We start from the raw sequence: 5,764 nt of genomic DNA, 5'->3' as shown, positions 1-5,764 counted from the left end.
AGTGGTCATACCATTCTGGAGAACAATTTAGAACTAGGCTCAAAGGCATACCCTTTCACCCAGCAGTATCATTATATTGTCTGTATCCCAAAGAGAGCAAAGAAAAGGGGAAAAGACCAATATAAACAAAAATACTTACAGCAGCTCTTTTTGTGGTGACAAAGAATTGGAAGTTGAGGGTATGCCCATCAACGGTGGAATGACTGAACAAGTTGTGATTTTGATGGAATACTATTGTGCTATAAATAATGACAAAGGGGATAGTTTAAGAAAAACCTGGGAAGACTTATACGAACTGATACAAAATGAAGTGAGCAGAACCAGGAGAACATTGTATAGCAACATTAGAACAATGATCAACTTTAAAAGATTTAGCAATTCTGTTCAAAACAATAATCCAAGAAAAATTCCAAAAGATCCATGATGAAATATGATGTCTATCCCCAGAGAGAAAACTGATGAACTCTGAGTACACATTAAAGTAGACTTTTAAAAAAATTTCTTTATTTTTATTGCTTTTTTTGCAATATGGTTAACATGGAAATACATTTTACATGACTTCATGAATATAATTGATATCATATTGCTTGCCTTCTCAATGAGTAGGGGAGGAAAGAAGAGAATTTGGAATCCAAAATTTAAAAAAAAGAATGTTGAAAATAAATTAAACATTAAAAAATTTCACCATGTCTAAAACAGAGTTCATTTTCTTTCTCTCCAAACTCTCCCCTTCTTCTGTACTTCCATAGTACTGTTGAGAGCACCACCACTTTTGCAGTCTTCTAGGATTATAACCTCTGCATTATCCTTGATTCCTCACTCTCCCTTACCCCCTATAGTCAAACCTACCATCCATAACATCAATCACATCCATACTCTTTTTATGACTCACAAAGTTACAAAGTTCAGGACCTTACTGCCTCTTATCTAGACTATTGCAATGGCTTCTTAATTAGTTTCCCTACTTCAGGTTTCTCCCTACTCCAATCTATCTTCCCTACAGTTGACAAAGTGACTTTCCTTTCAAGTGCTGATTGAACACATCACTTCCCTACCCAGTAAACTCCAATAGTTTTCTATTGAACTCCTCTAACTTTTCAAGTTCTTCAGAATCTGGCCCCAACCTGCCTTTCTACTTTGATTACACATCCTTTCCCACATTCCACAATTCAGCTAAATTGGCTTTCTTTCTGTTCCTTATACATGGCACTCCATCTCCCACCTCTGTGTCTTTATGTTGGTCATCCCTCAAACCTGGGATATATTTCCTTCCCACTTCTGTTTTGTAGAAACCTTTATTTCGTTCAGTATTCAGCTTGTATGACCTAATAAGAGCTGTAAGAACTATTTCACAAGTTTATTTTGAGGATCAAATGAGATAAAGCATATGATTTCAAGTCTTAAAGCACTCTACACACAATATATTATGTATTTCAAAGGGGATTGCTATTTCAAAAATATCAATCATAATATGTTCTAATGTCTTATTTCCTTTTTTGATTCTTATGAATAATAGAAACTTACATATCTATTTTCTTAACTACTTTTATGGTTTTCTTGCTTTCTTTCACTTCTCATTTTCTTCTTTTATTGTGTGATTAGCCATGATCAAAGAATTCATCATTTAGTGGCCATTCTAGTGATAAACTTTACCATGGGGATAGGGGACAGTTTGTTCTTGGGTGGTAAAGTCAATCTGTCACTGGCATTGTATGTTAAGCCTTTCCATATTGTTAGAACCTGTCAGACCACTCATACCCTGCTAGCATAGCTTTTGAGCTTTGAGAATAGTGGGTCACCACCATGGTGATGAGATATTGGCATAGGACTTCTAGTACAATGAAACCCAATCTTTTTTTTTTTTTTTAACACCAGTGTTCTCCTGGTAATGTTGTATGGTTGGGAATCTTGACATGTCATAATCTCTAAAGAATCAGTGCTGCAAATTGCCCCAAAAGACAACAGGAAGATAATAGGTCTTAGTAAGCTTGACATATTTCAAATAAAAACCTACGTGTAAGAAGCAATATAATGGCTATAATTTAAGAAAAGTATGATAAGAAAAGGAGATAGACAGGTCAGGTAGTGAGGCAAATGATACCACAGATAGACAGCCCAAGTACTGCACTGGTAGCCACAAAATGTAAAAAGGCTTAGAGAAAATCTTCCCAGCTCTGAATAGATCCTTTATTTAGGCTGAAAGAGAGAACATATCCCAGAATCACATAGGATGAGAAGGTCTGGATAGGTTGTGATCTGTACTGATAGAAGAAATACATCCATGAGATTATGAACCCACTGAAATACTGAAGTGATCCTTGTTGGTGTCATGAGGAATGATAGTGATGAGATTATGATTCAACAGGTTTTATGAAAGGCCTGGGTACAGTTTCTTTGAGGAGGTAATTGAGCAGTTGATTCTTGATGAAGTGGCTTAATATAATGTGGAAATAAAACTAAAATCATAGGATTTAGATTCAGAAGGTAACTTAAAGGTCATTAAGTTAAACTCATTTTTTAAATTAAGGAGGAAAGTGAGGTGAAGAGATGTTAAGTGACTTAAGTCACTTAAATTAAGGAAGTCACTTAACATCACACAGAAAGTACAAGCCAAATCAGGACTGAAACTCTGGACTTCAGGCTTCATATATAGAGCTCTTTTCATTATATGATCCTGTGATGTACATCCTAAAACCTATAATAAATTTAATAAATAAATAAATGCTGTACCTGTTAAAACATGGTTTGTAAAGTAAGATTTCCTTACCTGTTGGAATATTTTGTGGCTGTATACTTCTTGAATTAAAGGTCAGATGTTATAGGTCAGACTTGACTAAGGCCAATCTAGTAGTTTGGGCTCAGGACTAGAATGATTGGAGACACTTCGACACTTAACAAAAGAAGTTTAGTTAACTATAATATGGGAAGCATAGTCAACAATGATATAGTATTGGGTCAGGTAGATGCCATCCTACTCATCTCTATAGAGAAATTCATCTGGTCACAATATTGTGTTGATTCACATAGCAATGGGACATCTATCATATCAAGTCTGAAGGGCACTGGACCCTTCAGCACTGATCTTTTATGCACTATATGACCACGAAACTTAGCAGAGGCTTGACCATTAATTCTCCAGAATGATCAATTCTCAGGGACAGTTTTCTGTCTTTAAAGGAAAACTATCCCAGCCTAAATGACGGGAAAGCAACATTAACAGCTTGAATCTTAGCCCCCTGGACCAATAAAGCTTCAGAGGTTCTACGCCTTTTAGAAGGAAAAAAAAAAAAACCCAAACAAAAACACTAATCTAGTCTAGATGACAGAAACCATAATGGATTTTGCTCTTACCACAGCTCCCTTTACTTTTTTCCTTATTTTTGTTGATGTATTTTGTGACCCCATTCTCTTACCTAGTGGTACTAAAGAATAAAAAAGAAAGATTTAAAAAGTACTACATAGATGTATTTGAATATGTGTGTGTGTGTGTGTGTGTGTGTGTGTGTGTGTGTGTGTGTGTGTAATATTTCAAACCTGTAGTTACTCTTCACCTCTGGGGAAAAAGAAAGAAAGACATATTTTCTCAACTCTTTTCTGGAGTCAAGATTTGTCATTATAATTACATATATGTTGGCTCTATTAAATACTTCTCCACCACTGGTTGATATTGTGACTAATAGTGATGCAGTGGATAGAGCACTAAACCTGGAGCTAGGAAGCCTGGAATTCAACGCCTGCCTCAGACATTTAGTAGCTCTATGACCTTTGGCATCATTTAACCTCTGCTTGCCTCAGTTCTTCATCTGTAAAAACAGGAATAATAATAGCACCTATTTCCCAGGGTTGTTTTAAGGCTCAAATGAGATAATATCTGAAAAGCACCTTGAAAATCTTAAAATGCTATATAAATGCTTTTATTGTTTAGTTGTTTTGGTCATGCCAGGCTCTCCATGACCCCATTTGGGGTTTTCTTGCTAAAGATATTAGAGTGGTTTATCGTTTCTTTATCTAGTTCATTTTATAGATAAGGAAACTGAGACAAACAAGGTTAAGTGACTTGCCCAGGGTCACACAGCTAGTAAGTGTCAGAAACTGGATTTGAACTCAGGAAGATGAGTCTTCCTGTGTTGGGGGTGGAAGCTCAATTCCATGTGGACAGTCTCGGGCGGGTAAAGGTGGGAACTTCTAAATCTTAGAGTTCTCATGAGGCCCCCCCAGAAAACAGCAGGGAATCGAGGAGTGAGACTGAGCTATCTCATGTATTTCCGCCTCTTCCCGTGAGAAACGTGATGGGAGGAGCATCCCCGCCCTCGAGACTGACCCGGATCTGGGCACACCTATTGTTATCTAACAGGCACAGTATTCAGGTGCAAACTACGCGGCTGGAGAGCTTAATTAGGGTCAGGAAAGCCTGAAGGTGCTCTTAGCGCGGGAGGGGCCCTTACAGGACAGAAGGCGCCTCTTCCCTTTTCCTCTCTTCGCTCTCCCTTCCCCCTCTCTCCCCACTTCCACTTCTGCTTCCAATCTCTTACTGTAAGATCTTTGCCTCCTTGGGAGACTTCTCTCTCCCTCCTAAGGAAGAGTTTCCCCCTGCATATGTAACCAGGACCCTGAATAAAGCCTAACCCTTGTTCGACTCCGGAAAGTCTCTTCTCTCATACGTTTATCCGGTTTGGCCAACCGAAGACCTGGGACAGGTAAGGTAAGACTCGGGTAGCCCTCAGGCCTCTAGGCCTGGCAGTTGGCACTTCCAAACAGGGACAGACGCAGATATCCTGGGTGGTTGGGACACCCGGAAGGGGCTGTGAAAGACGCGAGTCCCAAATCCTAGATTTGGAAGGAGAGAAAGAATGAGTAGCTTCCCACACCCATGGGAAAAGGGCAGGGATGGGGAATCAATTGCCAGTAATAAAGCCAGAGGAACAAGAGGTCTGGGCTGAGATACTTTACAGGGAATGCAGGGAGGCGGGGGTCACTATAGAGTTAAATGACCTCCGAGAATTTTGTAAAAGGATTTGGAAGGTCTCTCCTTGGCTCGAGCAGACCGGAATATCAAGAGAAAGATGGGGAGCGGTTGGAGAACAAATGACCGCTTATGAACAACAATGCCCTGGGGAGCTGGAGGATTTAGATTTCCTGATATTCGGTGTGATTAAAAGTCTTTTGGAAGGCCCGGAGAGACCAGGGCGGGATTGGAATGAGAGTGGAAGCAGAGAGAGGGGAGGGGAGAACCCTGGCAAGCAGAAAGTTAAGGAGTGTAGAGAAAAAATAGGTTCGGAGCTCCATCTAGCAGATGGGAAAGGCGAGGCAGGGGAGAATACACCATGTCTTCCCTCTGCGCCTCCTTATAGCATGCTCCATTGGTCAGACAGTCCAGGGCCACAGTCCAGTTTGGAAAAGGGAATACGAAAGGCTATAGAGAATGGAGAAGACGTAGGGACATTCCCTGTGCTAGAAATAGCGGACCCCAGTGTCCCCGGTGGGGTTCGGAGGAGCCACATACCCATAGAGTGGAAGAGAGTAGCGACTCTCAAAGAGGCTTGTACCAAGCATGGCCCCAATTCACCCTTTGTCATAGCCATGCTTGAGACTCTCAGTGGTCAGTTCGTTCTGACTCCTAATGACTGGAAGAGCTTAGCCAGAGCCTGCCTTACCCCTGGGCAGAATGTGATTTGGGTATCAGAATTTTCTCAGAAGGTAAAGAGCACTACCAGTGGGCTGGGGGCTCAGGCCCCCCAGGCTTATCAGCGATTTACAGGAACAG

Source organism: Notamacropus eugenii, chromosome 1 (genome assembly GCF_028372415.1).
Source record: "Notamacropus eugenii isolate mMacEug1 chromosome 1, mMacEug1.pri_v2, whole genome shotgun sequence".
Classification (NCBI taxonomy): Eukaryota; Metazoa; Chordata; class Mammalia; order Diprotodontia; family Macropodidae; genus Notamacropus; species Notamacropus eugenii.
The sequence above is the reverse complement of the archived record's forward strand: the minus strand, read 5'-3'. Positions refer to the sequence as shown.